This window comes from Xenopus tropicalis, chromosome 1 (genome assembly GCF_000004195.4).
Source record: "Xenopus tropicalis strain Nigerian chromosome 1, UCB_Xtro_10.0, whole genome shotgun sequence".
Lineage (NCBI taxonomy): Eukaryota > Metazoa > Chordata > Amphibia > Anura > Pipidae > Xenopus > Xenopus tropicalis.
In genome coordinates, this window is record NC_030677.2 from 66,377,289 (window position 1) to 66,395,856 (window position 18,568).

At 43.4% G+C, this 18,568-nt stretch overlaps 1 pseudogene; it reads right to left on the reverse strand.

Moving 5' to 3' along the window:
- The window catches only part of LOC116410957, a 46,984-nt pseudogene that overhangs the window by 25,526 nt on the left and 2,890 nt on the right, over positions 1-18,568 (reverse strand).

The following is an 18,568-nucleotide window of genomic DNA, read 5'->3' on the forward strand; positions in this document are numbered from 1 at the left end:
GTCAGGTGGAAAGTAGCAGGACAGGTGTTTCAAACTATTATACTAAAAGCTAAAGTTAAAGCTATACTAAAAGCTAAAGCTGGAATTTTTATGGCGAGCCATTGCCACAGCATATGCTACCACCTTCACCTCGCCAGACCACCTCCTGCTTGGCAAGGGATCTGTTTAACATCTATAACATGGCCATAGTCCTATATATATATCATACACCTATAACGCTACAAAGTTCTTTCATCTCATTCATAGCACATCCAGTAATTCTGTTAGTGGGACTGGGGTTTGGGAAAGAGGGGAGGGTGTAAAGGGGAAATTCTAGATATTTTAGGGGATGATGCCAGCTGGGATGTTCTTGGAGCTCACAAAGACAGAGTTGAAGTTGGTGAGTATAACTCTGGGAATTTAAAGGGGAGCTTCTAGATGATTTAGGGGATAGCGCCAGCTGGAATGTTCCGGGAGTTCACAGTAACTTGGATGAAATTGAAATTGGTGAGTATAACTTTTCATGTTTGTACATTTATCTCTATATTATTGTGTGTGTACTTTAAAATTACAATATTGTTTATAGGTGTTGCTGTCCACGAGGGATCAGAAGAGCACAGTGGAGTTTGGAGCTTAATCAGAACGTGATGGAATTGTCCAAGGTATTCATACATTTTAAATACATATTCGATAATTTAACAGTAATTGTAATGGGAAAAGTTGACCATACACAGGCCAACCGCTCTGATACTTGATAAATTAGCCCACGGGCCAAATGGATGGATAGCATATGGATAGCCTTACACATATATGACAACTTTTTAATTCCATTTTGTTCAAGATGAAATTGAAGAGGGGCTTCCTATCAGGATCACCCAACTTACCACACATTTCCAAGTAACTGGACAGTATGGTCTAAATTAAAATATCCAACCAAATCAGTTATGGAAAAAGTCAACACAGGCATTTATTTTGCTTCTATTTAATTTAAACTTCTAGCAACTACAGCTATTATCTATTAGCTTTTCAGCAACATGTGCAACTTTACATTACACATAGGTTCGTGCTACTGATTCTTTAAAACCCTAACAGCTACAAGTTAATATTAGGCAGTAGCACCACTTTAGCCCTGCAAGAACTTTTACTAGCAGGTTGGTTCTCTCTCCTTGCACTTCTATTAGTTATACAGGAGAAATCCTCTTTTTAATTTCCTTTTGTAATCACTAGCCTGCTGGTTAAACTATAAGCATTTGCAGTAGTTCCAGTCAGAATGTATGTGTTCCCTGTATGGCTGTTAGATATGTTTGCCATTAGCAGCAGGGAAGTGAGACAAGAGGGACATACCGTAAGTGCAGGGGCTAGCCTTGATATCAGTAGAACTAAATCACTAACTTTTAGCTAGAAAACCTCATAAGTTGATTGTAGTCTAAAAAATATAAATATAAATCTTACACTGAGTTTAAAATAATTCATTTTGTATTGATGCCATAAATGTAACTATTTCTTATGGATCATTACAGGACGCATATGTAAATCCTGCAGAGGAAGATGAGGACGATTTTTTACTCTTCATTTGGAGCCAGCTGAGAAAGAATCAGAAGACACAGAGCAGCAGCCAGTGGGCAATTTGGAAGACCCTTAGCAGCAGCAGCAAATAGGGGATACACAGCTGGCAGGGCCATCATGTCAAGAAATTCTGTACAAAATCTAGACAATCACATTGTCACATTAAACTTAATGGAGTATGTGCCTATCGTACATACTAACCTTTTTGACCCCCCTCCCTCTTGCCTTCTGTATCCCCCATTTAAGTGTTTTAAAATAAAGAATATTAAAAAAAACTTAATGGAGTATGCTTAAATATCAGTGTGGTCATTCAAATTCCATATAATTTTATAAAGGATTGATTGTATGGTTTCTGTTCCCAGTCCTGGGAACTTGCTGTTTAAACTAAAAGAATTTCTAATCCTCTGGTATCTGAACAAGCTGCATTGCCTAAACATATAAAACAGAATGAAACTGGTAACAAAACAAAATACAAATCATTAATGCAACACTGTGATCATATATATATATATACACACACACTTTTATAATGCTAATACCTGGAATGGAATTGCCTATCTACTACAAGTTAGTTTTAAGCGAAGATTTATATACAGGTATGGGATCCATTTTCTGGAAACCTGTTATCCAAAAAAAAAAACCCTCAAATTTTGGAAGTCCATCTCCCATAGACTTCAGACTTTAGGCAAATAATAATAATAATAATAATAATAACAATAAAAAAACGTTAAAACAAATTTCCCTTTTCTCGGTTATCATATGGGTTATTTAATGTTTAAATAATTTTTTGCAGATTTAAGGTACAGAGCTCCAAATTATGGAAACACCCCTTATCTGGAAAACCCAAGGTCCCAAGCACTCTGGATAAAAGGTCCCATACCTGCACTTGTAAAAAATACATAAAAAAACTATTAAATCTATTAAAATTTGCAGTCCGTGATTGGTTAAACAGATGGGATGGCAACTATGCCATTAACACCCATGGGAATTATCCGAACAATTGACCGTTTTTCTACTGTACTCTAATTTGGAGCTCCACCAAAAAGATTATGATTAAGATTATTAAAATATACAACCCTTTTTTATTCTATAATTACAGTGGTGTGAAAAACTATTTGCCCCCTTCCTGATTTCTTATTCTTTTGCATGTTTGTCACACAAAATGTTTCTGATCATCAAACACATTTAACTATTAGTCAAAGATAACACAAGTAAACACAAAATGCAGTTTTTAAATGAGGGTTTTTATTATTTAGGGAGAAAAAAAATCCAAACCTACATGGCCCTGTGTGAAAAAGTAATTGCCCCCTGAACCTAATAACTGGTTGGGCCACCCTTAGCAGCAATAACTGCAATCAAGCATTTGCGATAACTTGCAACGAGCCTTTTACAGCGCTCTGGAGGAATTTTGGCCCACTCATCTTTGCAGAATTGTTGTAATTCAGCTTTATTTGAGGGTTTTCTAGCATGAACCGCCTTTTTAAGGTCATGCCACAACATCTCAATAGGATTCAGGTCAGGACTTTGACTAGGCCACTCCAAAGTCTTCATTTTGTTTTTCTTTAGCCATTCAGAGGTGGATTTGCTGGTGTGTTTTGGGTCATTGTCCTGCTGCAGCACCCAAGATCGCTTCAGCTTGAGTTGACGAACAGATTGCCGGACATTCTCCTTCAGGATTTTTGGTAGACAGTAGATTTCATGGTTCCATCTATCACAGCAAGCCTTCCAGGTCCTGAAGCAGCAAAACAACCCCAGACCATCACACTACCACCACCATATTTTACTGTTGGTATGATGTTCTTTTTCTGAAATGCTGTGTTACTTTTACGCCAGATGTAACGGGACACGCACCTTCCAAAAAGTTCAACTTTTGTCTCCACAAGGTATTTTCCCAAAAGTCTTGGCAATCATTGAGATGTTTTTTAGCAAAATTGAGACGAGCCTTAATGTTCTTTTTGCTTAAAAGTGGTTTGCGCCTTGGAAATCTGCCATGCAGGCCGTTTTTGCCCAGTCTCTTTCTTATGGTGGAGTCGTGAACACTGACCTTAATTGAGGCAAGTGAGGCCTGCAGTTCTTTAGATGTTGTCCTGGGGTCTTTTGTGGCCTCTCGGATGAGTTGTCTCTGCGCTCTTGGGGTAATTTTGGTCGGCCGGCCACTCCTGGGAAGGTTCACCACTGTTCCATGTTTTTGCCATTTGTGGATAATGGCTCTCACTGTGGTTCGCTGGAGTCCCAAAGCTTTAGAAATGGCTTTATAACCTTTACCAGACTGATAGATCTCAATTACTTTTGTTCTCATTTGTTCCTGAATTTCTTTGGATCTTGGCATGATGTCTAGCTTTTGAGGTGCTTTTGGTCTACTTCTCTGTGTCAGGTAGCTCCTATTTAAGTGATTTCTTGATTGAAACAGGTGTGGCAGTAATCAGGCCTGGGGGTGACTACAGAAATTGAACTCAGGTGTGATAAACCACAGTTAAGTTATTTTTTAACAAGGGGAGCAATCACTTTTTCACACAGGGCCATGTAGATTAGGAGTTTTTTTTCTCCCTTAATAACGTAAACCTTCATTTAAAAACTGCATTTTGTGCTCAATTATGTTATCTTTGACTAATAGTTAACGGTTTTTGATGAGCAGAAACATTTAAGTGTGACAAACATGCAAAAGAATAAGAAATCAGGAAGGGGGCAAATAGTTTTTCACACCACTGTATATTTAACTAAAGAATAAAACAGTATGTAACCCATGCGCTGTGTGTGACCTGTTCACATAATAATACATACAGATAATGTTACTATACTAGGGGCCAATATAATTTAAATGATGTCAGCGTTTAACTGTACTGTACCAAAACATAACTTACCAACGATAATAGTGCTGATGTACACAGGTTTATCAGTAGAAGACATGCTGTATAGATTATGAACTATTTCACCTGAGTAGCAAGCTGCTGGGATATTTTTGCCTTCTACTGAAACATAAAGACTTAGGGGCAGATTTACTAATCCACGAATCCGAATCCCGAAAGGGAAAAAACTGCATTGGAAAAAATTTAGCAACTTTTTAATCGGCGGCGCAATTTTTCGTATTTGTTGCGACGTTTTCATCGCCGCTGCGACTTTATCGTATTTTGCGGCGACGAAAAAGTCACAGAAAATATACGAAAAAGTCGCAATGGCAACGAAAAAGTCGCAAAAATACCGATCATTATGAAAAAACGCATTCGGACGCCTTCGGACCGTTCATGGATTAGTCAATCTCCCCCTTAGTTTGTCATTGGCTTCATGAGCAGAGAGAGAGAATGTGGACTGAGACATCTAAAAGGGGAAACAAAGGTAGTGTTTAATTATCACCAAAGGGATCACCAAAGGTACAATGAATGTAACATGAAGAAACACAGCTACTAGTAGCAGCTACTTTTTTATGGCTACTAAACTCCAGAAAATACCCTGCCATAGACAATACTGAAAACTGCCTCTGCTAGCTGCTACTAGTAGCTCTGTGCGTCTTTACCTTCAGGTGCCACAGATTCTACAATCTATGCCATTCCATACAGAACCTTTTGTCCAAGTCAAGCCAAGTCTAAGCCTGTATGGTTTTTGAATGAGACAAAAACGGAGTACCTAGAAAAACCCATGTAGGCAGAGGGAGAAAACACAAAGATGGCCATGCAAATTCAGGACCCCAATACTATAAGAAAGCATTCCATTCATGCAATGCCATTACTTTATTACAACAGACCTCATTAGTTATTATATACCAGTACAGTCCCTTTTTAAAAGAATTTTAAAGAAGTTAAAGAAGGATGAACAGCAAAAACCAGATGAGGTCTGCAAAGAGCAAAATCACTCTAGGCTACAATTCTCATTTTCAAAAAGCGAGGTGAGCAGCCAAATTATTTTACACAGGCCTTTTCCTTGGAGAGAGAGGCAGTTCATCTTCCTATTATATAGATGGCCTGTCTGTGTCACCATTTCTGGAGTAGGAATGAACAAAACTAAGCTGGGGTTTAGATCATCTAGATGTTATCTTAGTCCATTCCCTTACATACAGTGCTAATATCGGTCGACTCGCCGATCGGCCAGGTTAAAAGATTTTGATCGGGTGCCATAGAAGGCGCCTGAGCAAAATCTGCCTTCACGGCTGAATCGGCAGAAGGAGGTAGAAATCCTATTGTTTCTACCTCCTTATCTGCCGTCTCGGCCCTGAACGGTTAGTGGCTGGTTGGACGATCTTTCATGCGACCGATGGTCGCACAAAAGATCGCAAATCGCCACGAGTGTGGCCACCTTAAGTGCACCAAACTTTTCTCACTTTGAAAAGACAAGAAAGCCATATCAAGTCAGGGGAAAGTGAAAAAAAACATGGTGGCGACCAACAGGTAACAGACAATGGTACGCTGAGTGAGGTGTAAAGAAGAAATTGTACAAATAAACATACAGTTCTACATGTGGAGATAGGGATAAGAAACCAAGATTGGGACAATGATGCAATGAAAGACCTATGGCACAAAGGAAGCTCTTAATTCTACTGTAATAAGGGAAACAATGGTGGAAAAAATGGCGGCTTCTACCTAAAATGTGGTATCTAAAGCAGATATGGCCTGAAGGCCCTGTGATAACTGGTACATAAAAGTATATATAACGGTAGGAAATCTTAATTATGTTTCAGGTTACATTTCGTCTTTCGTATAGTAAGTTCATTTCAGTGCAATCCCTATAACATTTTTAACACTTACAGTTGGGGATTTGTCTGAGCAGCTCCTTTTGGAAGCTGATTCATGTACAGGAAGATATTGAAATTTGGTTTTAGAGCAAGAAGGTTGGTTGCAGGTTCTGTGCAAAATATGGACTTGTCCATCATTCCATTACTTCCACTGTAGAAAAGCAGCAACTGCCTATAAAAGTATCTGATAAGGAGAAAGAGGGATTTTTGTTACTTACCAGTAAAATCCTTTTCTCTCTTCATTGAAAGGGGGACACAGGCACTGGAGGGTTAACTTCACCTTCCGGGAGGACAGGACACTAAAAGTAGAAGAGTCTTGACAGCCCTCCCAGGGGGCCAGCCCATCTCTCCTCCGCAGGCTACACCCCCTCTGGGAGGCTGTCACCACCCAGAACGTATAAAATAGATAATGAACCAGGAAACCAGGAAAAAACAACGAACAGTTAACTGGAAACTGAGCGGTTGGGCTACAACGCTATCCCGTGGTGTATAGGAAAAATGCATTACCCAATGTCCAGCAGGACAAGGAGCTGGAAGGGCCCCCACCGGGGAGAGTTCACGGAGGAGCTCCAACACAGAGAACACTCCAAGGGGAGTTCTCCACTAACAATTATAAACAGGGAGGGCGTGCCTGTGTCCCCCTTTCAATGAAGAGAGAAAAGGATTTTACTGGTAAGTAACAAAAATCCCTCTCTCTTTTTCATTATCAGGGGGACACAGGCACTGGAGGGACGTTCAAAAGCAGTCCCTGAGAAATAGGGTGGGAAGATGGACTACGTTTGAGTCTGCACTGCAGCCTGGAGCACCTTCCTGCCAAAGGCTGCCTCCGCCGAGGACGCCACATGCACCTGGTAGAAACGAGTAAAGGTGTGAATGGAGGACCATGTGGCTGCCTTGCAAATTTGCTCCACAGAGGCCAGGTTCTTTGCTGCCCAGGAGGCTGCCACCGACCTGGTGGAGTGTGCTGTAATCCTGAGGGGAGAAGGCTTGCCAGCGATCTGATAGGTTCTGGATATCGTACCTCTGATCCACCTGGCAAGTGTGGTCTTGGAAGCTCCTAGGCCCTTTCGTGGGCCAACGGGAAGAATGAGTAGAGCATCAGACCTTCTAAACGCCTCAGACCGATGAACATAGTATCTTAATGCACGGACAACGTCGAGGGAATGAAGTGCTTTCTCCTTCGGATTCCTAGGGTTAGGACAAAAGGAAGGGACCACAATGTCCTGGTTTAGATGGAAGGCCGAGACGACCTTGGGGAGAAAGGAAGGCAGGGTACGTAGCACGGCCTTGTCCTGATGGAAAACAAGGAAGGGGGCACGACAAGAAAGAGCTGCAAGCTCGGACACCCGCCTGGCTGACGAGATAGCCAGTAGGAATGCTGTTTTCCAGGTGAGGAGGGTGTCAAGAGGCCTGCGCAAGTGGCTCAAAGGGGGGCCCTTGAAGAGCAGAGAGTACCAGGTTGAGGTCCCAGCCCGGGGACGATAGTCGCAGCGGAGGGGCCACGTGGGTGACCCCTTGGAGGAAGGTCCTGATGTTAGGATCCTGCGCGATCTGGCGTTGGAAAAGGACCGAAAGAGCCGAGATCTGGGACTTAAGAGACGCCACACGGAGGCCTTTCTCAAGGCCCTGTTGGAGGAAACTGAGGATGTGAGTTGTTTTGTAACGATTGGGGGGAATGTGGTGGGTGAAGCACCATGAGATGTAGGTTGCCAGGTTCTGTAGTAAACCCTCGCGGAAGAGGGTTTCCTAGCCGCAATCATGGTGGAGATCACCCTGTCCCCGAAACCCTGACTCTTGAGGATTAAGGTTTCAAGAGCCAGGCCGTCAAATGGAACAGCTGAATATTCGGGTGGAACACTGGGCCCTGGCAAAGCAGATCTGGACGGTTGGGGAGAGGTAAGGGATCGGTCTCTGAAAGGTTGATTAGGTCGGCGAACCAGGCTCGCCTGGGCCAATGGGGGGCAATGAGCAATGTCCTGACTCGTTCCCGCTTTATCCTCTTGAGGATTCTGGGAAGAAGGGGCAGAGGGGGGAAGACGTAGACGAACGGCCAAGGGGCTGTGAGAGCTTCTACCCCTGCGGCAACTGGATCTCTGTACCGGGAGATGAAGTTTGGGAGCTTGGCATTGGTTCTGGAGGCCAAGAGGGAGACAAGGGTCTGAAATACCTCCGGGTGGAGAGCCCATTCCCCCTGATCCAGAGTCTCCCTGCTGAGGAAGTCCGCTGTCCAGTTGTCCACCCCCGGGATGTGAACTGCCGATATTGCAGGGACATGTTCTTCTGCCCAGGTCAGGATCTTTGAGACCTCCTGCATGGCGCCCTTGCTGCGGGTACCTCCCTGGTGGTTGACATATGCCACAGCTGTGGCATTGTCGGTCTGGATCCTGAGAGGTTTGCTCTGGAGAAGGTCTGTCCAATGAAGCAGGGCTAGACGGATGGCGCGGAGCTCCAGAACATTGATGGGAAGTGAGGTCTCTGAGGGTAGCCATCTGCCCTGAGCCGTCAGGCCCTGGAAAACTGCACCCCAGCCCCGAAGACTGGCATCTGTAGTTATTACAGTCCAGTTGAGAATGGCAAAGGGCTTGCCCAGAGAAAGACGGGCTGGGTGCATCCACCACGAGAGTGCCTTCCTCGTTGACCGGGGAAGGGAGACTGGGGAGTCCAGAGCTGAGCTCTCTGGGTCCCACTGACTGAGGATTGATCGTTGAAGTGGCCGGGTGTGGAACTGGGCAAATGGAACGGTCTCTATCGCAGCGACCATGGAACCCAGGACTTGCATGCAAGTCCTGAGGGAAGCCCTCGGGGCGGAGGCTAAGGACTGGGTCCAGACCATGAGAGTCTGGACCTTGTCCGGAGGGAGAATGGTGCGGCAAAGCTGGGTGTCGAACACCGTGCCCAGGAAAATCATCCTCTGAGCAGGTGTTAGGGATGATTTCTTGAAATTGATGATCCAGCCGTGTAGTTGCAAGGTCTGGATTACTCTGGATAGATCTGAGCGGTTCTGATGGGAGGATGGGGACTTGATAAGTAAGTCGTCCAAGTAGGGAGTGATTGATACTCCCTGGGAGCGGAGAAGCGCCATGACAGGGGCCAGAACTTTCGTGAAGACCCTGGGAGCTGTTGCCAGGCCGAATGGCAAGGAAGTGCTTTCCCAGAGTGGCAAAGCGAAGGTATCGGTAATGACCCCTGTTCATGGGAATGTGAAGATACGCGTCCTTGATATCGATGGAGGAAAGAAACTCCCCTGGTTCCATCGCTGCAATGACTGAGCGAATGGATTCCATGCGAAACTTGAAGTTTCGGACACAGCGATTGAGTCGCTTGAGGTCCAAGATTGGGCGGACCCCCCCATCTTTCTTGGGGACGCAAAAAAGAATGGAGTAAAACCCCTGTTTTTCTTCCTCTTTGGGAACAGGAGTGATGACTCCTGCTTGGTGTAAGGTGGTGATGGCTTTGCAGAAGGCTGCCCTGCGTACAGGGTTGCGGGGGGGAGGGGAGAGAAGGAACCGCTCGGGCGGGGGGTACTGAAACTCGATTGAGTAGCCACGAGTAAGAATTTCTGTCACCCAGGAATCTGTGTAAGGGTGAGACCACACCTCCCGAAACGAAAGGAGACGGCCGCCTACTCTGTCGATTCGGGGGGTGGAGAAAACTTCATGCATTGGAAGATTTGTCAGCGGAGGATTTTTGGGGCTGTCTACCGGAGGACCAGGCAGGCCTTTTGCCTCTGCTCCGAAAGGAAGAGCCCTTATCGGAGGGTGGTTGCTTCGTCTGTTTGGAACAAAAGGAACGGAAGCGAGAGAAACGCCGCTGGTGGGGCTGAGTCTTTGGTTTGTTTTGCGGAAGGAGAGTGCTTTTACCTCCTGTTGCCTGGCTAATAATTTTTTCAAGCTCGGTACCAAAAAGAACCTTCCCAGAGAAGGGAATGGAGACCAATGACTTTTTGGAAGTTAGGTCTGCTGACCAATGTTTAAGCCAGAGAAAGCGTCTGGCCGCGATGGATGTAGCGGAAGCCCTGGCAATCATCTTTGCTGAGTCAAGGGAGGCCTGACAAACAAACTGGGAGGCCTCTTTGATTTGTTCAGCAAGTTGTAGGATGGAAGCCTGATCAGACCCCTCTAGGACAGCCTGACAAAGTTGGTCTGCCCATACCTCGGAGGCACGACTGACCCAAGCTGAGGCGAAGGTCAGCCTAAGGGCAGAACCAGCGGCACAGAAGATGGATTTGCAGAAACCCTCGAGTCTTTTGTCTATTGGATCCTTAAACCCAGCGCCATCTGGTACCGGGATGGTGGTGGATTTAGCCAATCTGGAGATTGGGGGGTCCACTGTGGGTGCCAATGACCAGAGGTCAATATCCTCCTTGGTAAAGGGGTAAAGGAGATTGAAGCGTCGAGAGGTATTTGTCTTGCGCTCAGGCGCAGCCCATTCTTCCTTAACTACCGAAAAGAGCTGATCGTGAGAGGGGAAGACTCTGGAGGTCTTCTTTTGTCGCTTAAAGAGATTCGTGGAGGGATCTGAAGCGGTGGGAGGAGAGACCTGGAGGGCTGATAAGACGGCCTCAACCAGGCTATCCATATCGGAAGGAGCAACCTCGATCTCTTGAGGGGGCTCCTCCTCCGAAGAATCCTCTGTGATCTGTCCCTCCTCTGCAGGTTCTGACTCCTCGTCAGAGTGCAGAAGAGCAGGAATGCCGGGAGTCTTATGTTTGCCCAAAACACCCAAGGTAGGGGGTTGGGAGGTAAGCTGGGTAAGAAATTTGTCTAAGGTGTCAGGGAGCCTAGCCAGACCCTGTAGGGGAGACATTGAGAGTGCAAGCTCTCGAGCCCAGGGAGGTTCTGGTATGGGAGCAGAAGAACCTGAGTTGTCTGTGGGGGTGGGGACTGGCTGAGGAGGCGGGTGCGAGCAGGTAGTGCAGAGAGGCTTCGAGTGCCCAGATGGAAGCCTGGCGCGACAACGGGCGCATGCAAGGAAGGAGACCTGCGCCTTGGTGGAAGTCTGCGTGGAGCGCAACTTAGGACCTTCCCTTGTGGGGTCTGCCATGGGTGCGGAAAGGGAGAGAGAAAGAAAGAAAAAAAAATTTTTTTTTTTTTTTATAAGAGATAGAGAAGGAGCCCAAGAGGATACTGGCCTGGATTCTGTTCTGGTGCAGGAGGACGTGCTCTGTAGCCTGGGGAGGAGAGATCCGGAGCAGAGAAGAAGGAGTTGTGCAGCAGAAGCCGACAGGCAACGGAAGAGAAGGAGGAAGTCTGAGTCTGGCGCCAAAACCCAGGTTCCACCGGAAGCCAGCTCCAAGGAAGGCGCGAAGTCAGGGCCAATGGCTGACAAGTGGGCGGAGAGACTGTTAGATAGCAAATGAACCGGCAGGCAGAGAAGGAGTGACACCGGACCGAACCAGACAGACCCCCACAGCACTGTGCTGAACCAGAAGTGCGCAGCACCAGCAGGGCTCGGCAGTACCCAGCAGGGGGGAGAGAGCCAGTCGAGTAGAGCGGCAGCAACAGTGCGTGCACATGCATACGATGCGCGCACCCGTAATGCGCGCGCACCCGTTACCCGCAAAAGGGTTCACGGGGGGGGGGTGGCGTTGGGCCACTTCAAGCAGGGTGCAGAAACCCAGCCTGCGGCTGCCACCCGCAGTCCCCCCAAAGGAGCAGATGGGACTGAGCCGTAGCTCCTGCCCATTCTGTGCAGCTCCAACTGGGGACTGAATCGTGATTGCTGCCCCAGTGCTGTGGAAGAAAACAAAACATATTTAGACAAGGAAATAATAAAAAATAATAAAGGATATTAAATAAATGGCTCCCCTAAGGGGAGCTGTGTCCACCTCCCATGAGGACACTAAAAGAACTGGGAGGTGACAGCCTCCCAGAGGGGGTGTAGCCTGCGGAGGAGAGCCGGAAGGTGAAGTTAACCCTCCAGTGCCTGTGTCCCCCTGATAATGAAAGAGAAACTATGAATAAGCAACAAGCATTTAGAAGACTAAATGTAAAAATGATCAAGGTGATATATTGCATGGTATTGAATGTCCTAAATTAACAGTACTTTACCAGCATGTACACATTACAGATTTGCTTGAACTCTATAGGACCTACCTATAATAACATTCCTTTTAACTTTTCAAATTGCCTGTCTTTTGGATTTCCAGAGTGCCCACCTGTTTTCTTTTTTTGTCACTGCAAGGGTAATGACAGACATTCTTATAGCTTAATTGTGGAACAGGGAATTAAAAATGTCCAATACAACTGTTTTCAAATACTACATTTCTAAGATTTAAGTTTTTCTAATCAGTTTAGCCAAAAAATCTCCTTAACCAAGAAACATAATGGCCTGAGTATGTAGCAATTACCTTTTTTGTAACTGTAACTTTTATATAGCTCCACTGTGGTTCCATGCAGTACTTCCCATTAGCATGGAAGAGTTTCCTTGATAAAGTCTAAAGATCCAATATCCAAGCTTATTACTATTTCATTGCTAGGGGTTCATGATCAGGGTCCAGGCTCACATGTGCCCACTGTTAACATGGCTAGGGCCAAGCAGGTTACTTTCTTTGAGTGCTGGACACAGTGTGCTGTCTGTCAGCCATCCGACTTTGCTTGAGGTAGGCCAGACTGTATAAACCATAGTAGAGCAATGCCTACAGGGCAGAAGAACAGAATGAGGCTAGCTGGTATACCAGCACATTTGTACCTGAAAACTTGCCTGATCCACTCCCAGCAGTAAGAATGCAGAGCTATTACTTCCCCACAACTAACTGCACCAGACAGGATTTACAGTGCACAGAAACTTTTCAGTTTATGAACATAATATATAATTTATGCATATGGTATATAAAATAAATTATGGAAGCAGTACCCAAAACTTATTATAAACCAGTGGTGGCAAATTATGTGGTTAAAAGATAAAGGCATACCTTTTTACATCAAAGACGCAGCTAATGAGCTACCACAGCTTTCATATTCAGGATATTTGGATATTAAATTAGTAAAAGTTTCTTTAATAATAGAGGAAATCTCTGAATAAAAGTGCGCTTATCTGAAAAATAGAAGCACAAGGGTAATATTATAAAAAGTTTAAATAATTATTGCAAACTCCATAGGGCAAAATATGTAGCAGCCTTTACAAACAGTAAATACAGATATAATGCAGAACATAGTGACTATTTCACAATTTAATAGACAGCTTTATTTTAATGCTCACACAGTACAGAAGCCTTTGCAATTAGTAACCATAAATATATCTGCAGAAAATTTATTTGCATACATAGTACTATTTCAATGCTATATTATAAAAGGAATATAAAAAGGAAATCATTTCTAAAAATTAGAATTATTTGTTTAAAATGGAGTCTATGGGAGATGGACTTTCTGTTATTTGGAACTTTCTGGATAATGGGTTTCCGGATAATGGATCCTATACCTATACATGTTTTGGTCCCCAAGAGAGACCAAAACGTTGGAACGCATGGTAAATAAAAAGAAGATTTGATCTGAATTGGTGTGCTGGTCCTCCTTATTTTTTAAAAATGATTTCCTTTTTCTCTGTAATAATAAAACAGTTCCTTGTACTTGATCCTAACTAAGATGTAATTAATCCTTATTATTGGCAAAACAAGCCTACTGGGTTCATTCAATATTTAAATGAATTTTAGCAGACTTAAGTTGTGGACATTCAAATTAGCGAAATATCCCTTATCCGGAAAAACCCTGGCCTCCAGCATTCTGGATAATAGGTCCCATACCTGTATAATGTGTAGAAAATAAAAGTCACATTTTTTTTTATAGGGTGGGCCAACTTAATATAATTTTTTGTTCATTTATTATAACTGTGCACCTCGGCATATACAGGTATGGGATCCATTACCCCGGAAATCTGTTGTCAAGAAAGCTGCGAAATTACAGAAAGCCCGTCTCCCACTCCGTTGTAATCGAATACTTTAGAGTTTTAAAAACTTATTTCCTTTTTCTCCGTAATAAAACAGTTCCTTGTACTTGATCCTAACTAAGATGTAATTAATCCTTATTAGAGGCAAAACAATCCTATTGGGCTTAATGTTTTATTGAGTTTCAGTAGACTTAAGGTATGAAGATTCAAATTACAGAAGGACCCATTATCCGGAATGCCCATGGTTCCAAGCATTCTGGATAATGGGTCATATATCTGTATATGATTTTTGCATTTGAGTGCAGAACTCTTGACCATAGAACCCTCCTATGCACTTACACACCTGCAACCACCATCAATAATATCCTGCTGAACTGTGGTTCAGCCTGCACGAATCAATATCACTGAATCTGACAATAACTGAATATTATTTAATTCAATTGTAATTTGTTTTGTGTTATCTGTTTCTGGGTTATTTTTTCCTTTTTCTAATAAAATATTTTTTTCTTTTTTTAAATATAGCTTTAAAAAAAATTGTTAGGCCATTTACTTAGCAGTTTGTGCTCTTGAAATGGTAGATGTTTCTGTTATGACCTTTGGTTTCAAAGGTATGAGAGGAGGATTTTCCATAATGTTTAGGCTTTCAGAATGTGGAGCTAAAATTAAAATCAAATCTTGAATAAGTATAATTTACAAAAGAATACACAGACACTAATGCAAAGCTGCACAAAATTTGACAGACAAAAATTCAGTAACAAAACACAGTGTAAAGTTCATGATTACTATTTAACCTTTAGAAATCTTAAGACTTTACAGTTATTTCATGATAACTGGTCGCTAGGGTCCAAATTAGCTTAGCAGCCAGGGAATGGTTTTAAAGGGAGACAGGAATATTAATAGGAAATAACCTAAATAGAAAGAAGTAATACAAAGTAACAATAACAATAAAATTGTGGCCTCACAGAGTAATATTTTTTTGGGCTGCTGGGGTCAGTGACCCAATTTTAAAGTTGAAAAGAGTTCGAAGAAATAGGCACATTATTCATAAATAAATAAATAAATAATGAAGACCATAGTTGCATAGAATCGCCATTCTATAACATACTAAAGGTTAACTTGAAACTTCTCTAGCCAGCTCCATTTCTACAATGCATACCTTTATACCTTGCGCTTTTCTTGTAGAGCCTTTGGAAAGAGTTCAAGAAAATGTATTCCAATTGCACCAGATAAAACATTGTTGAACACAATAAAACACCATAAAGTCAACTATACCGAAAGTTTTTTTACATTTACAGAATATTATGTTAACTAAGATTTTTAAGATGGCTGTTTTAGAATGGCAGAAACAGAAGTATTTTCTAAGAATTTTCTCCAATTACCTGGTAACTCAGAATCTTCATGTAGAAGAAGTTCATCAAGTGCACGAATTGCAGCATTTGCTTTTGCCTCATTCCAGGCTTGTATTCAATTCCATCAATAACAGCACAGAATGCAAAATAAGCACCAAAGACGTTTCCTAATTCAAATGAAAAACATTGTTTTGTCACTAAACACCAGGTAAAGAAGTACAGAAAAATAAATATTTTTGGGCCACAATACCAGAAGACTTTCACAGTGCATGAGCTATTACTGAATACCATGTATTAATACTGTTTGCTATTGAATTTCTCAGCTACATCTGTCATGGTTAATATCCTGAGCATAGGTGAACAATTCTAATTACAGAGGAAAAAACATAGCAAACTGGACAAACAAAAGAATGGAAATACCGCACAATATATTATATTAAATCCCTACTAAGGTGTAGGATAAGGTTACCAGATTTTTATGATTTGAGACCGGTGGCAAGTGAAGCATACCATCATTTTTTTTTATTGGCTGTGCCCCAATTCTGGTCACACCACTTTAACATTAACCACTCAAAGTCACAAAATATCGGCAACTTCCTGTTTAAACAAAACTTCAAAACAGATGCCATAATTCACAACTGGCTGCAAGTTTAACATCCCCACAATTATGGTTATGAAACAGGCCGGTAACTAATGAATAACACGAAGGAGGTCTTTATAAAAAAAAAAGGTTAAAGCTTCAAACTTTGAGTGCTATTAATGTCAAATACTGTTCAGCTCTTGCAATAAGTCACATCAGCTCTGCCTTTTCCTTACCGCAGGGGTCCCCAATGTTTCTTACTTGTGAGCCACAGTCAAATGTAAAAAGAGCAACACAAGCATCATAGAGGTTCATGGAGGTGCCAAATAAGGGCTGTGATTGGCTATTAGGTAGCCTCTATGCACACTGTAAAGTTACAGGAGGCTTTATTTGGTAGTAAATCTTGTTTTATTCAACCAAAACTTGCCTCCAAGCCAGGAATTCAAAAATACCTACCTGGTTTGGGGGCACTAAGAGCAACATGATGCTCGCAAACCACTGGTTGGGGATCACTGCCTTACAGAGTTCTGCTGTTCCTCAGCTACGCTGAACCACTTCACCACACCGAAGGCTCCCCCTCCATTACCTGCTTGCTGATTCAGTGATTGTTTGCCACAATACCAATGTTTTATGAGCAATCTGGAATATTTATTTCTCTGTGAAGCATCTGCATTGCCCGTTTTTTAGTTGCCTTCCCTTGCCCACCACTATAGTACTTACCTCCCTTTTCTACTGTTAAATCTTTCCCTTCATTTAAAAGTTTTTTCCCCTTTAAGTTTGAAACAGGGTTACTAGATCACTTAAATTCAGGGACACGTAAAAATCCAGCTAGAAGTGCTGCACTGATAGCATTTAAATTATATTGCAATCAATGCAGCCTTGCAACATAAATTTATTAGAGGTGTCCCTGAATTTTCAAGTGAATTTACCATAGTTAAGGGCAGTGGCACAAGGGGAGATTAGTCTCGCCACAACAAACCTTCGTTGCCATCCCACCGGCTAGAATGTAAATTGCCTGTGGGATGGCATACACGTTGCTGCAATGTCCCGAAGTCGCCTGAAGTTTCCTCTCAAGACAACTTTGGGGCGACTTCGGGACATTGCAGCGGCGCGTATACCATCCCACATACCTTCATATGCAAATTCTGTATATGCGAGCAGTCCTGTCATTGAAGAGGAAGCAGCACAGTAGAGATGGAGCAGGAGATGCCTGACATCACTTTCAATCTCCTGCTACTTGTCCATTTGCACTGCTCCTTCATTTACACATAGAGATTCTTCTGCTTCACTAAAATAGCAATAGTCTTTGCGTAATGCAGGAGAGGAGCCTAATGGACAAGCAGAGTCAGATTCAATCAGCCATTTCCTGCCGCTTCTCTATGCTTCACTTTTGCCTTTTTGTCATCTTCCAGCATTATGAAGCCCATAGGAAGGAAAAATAAAACTGGTGGGGAAAAACAAAACACAACAACGTCCACCAGCGCAAAACAAGCCACTTATCTGATAAATGCAGGCTGACCCCGACACCCTTCTAAACTATCTTGCAAACTAAAGTATACACAAGCCTTTGCATCATCTAGAGCAGTGCTGTCCAACTTCTGTTGTACCGAGGGCCGGAATATTTCCGACCTACGTGGTGGAGGGCCGATAATGGAAGCCAGTTTTGACCACTCCCCTTTTTGAAACGCACCCAATTGAAACCACACCCATGTTATCACATGAACATACCCATATTAATGGTTGTAGTACAGCAAAAACCTGCCATACACTGCCTGCCCTACCCTGCCTGTGTGTGTGCCATACTCTGCCTGCCCTACCCTGCCTTTGTGTGTGCCATACTCTGCCTTCCCTACCCTGCCTGTGTGCGCCATACTCTGCTTGCCCTATGCTGCCTGTGTGTATGGCACACACAGGCAGCCTACAGTGACACAATGCTGGCACTGCTCCTACAGTCTGCACAATAACTATGTATTAAAAAACTTTTTAATTGCAGTACCACCTCAGTATATGTTCTTTTTGTAGTGTGCAGGGATTATTTGTGGGTTTCTACTGCTCCTGAGGTGTGAACAGGGGAACAATATGGGTGATTACAGCCTGAGCCTGAGGTGTGAACACTGCAGGGGGTGAACAATGCAGAGATTAAAAGGTGTGAACACAGGGGATTACATATTTAAACAATAAAGCCTGATTACAGCCTGAATCTGAGGTGAGAACCATGCAGGGGGGGCAGTTAATCTCAGTACTGATACCATTTAAAGCTTACACAAGAGTAAGCCATCAAAGCAGCCAGACAAGGTGGGGGGCCACACAGAGGGGGGTCGCGGGCCGCCAGTTGGACAGCACTGATCTAGAGTCTAGACCAGTGATTCCCAACCAGTGGGTCACCAACCCCTTGGATGTAGCTCTAAATGTCCCCAATCCAGATAGTTATTTTTGAATTCCTGACTTGGTGGCAAGTTTTGGTTGAATAAAAACAAGATTCACTAC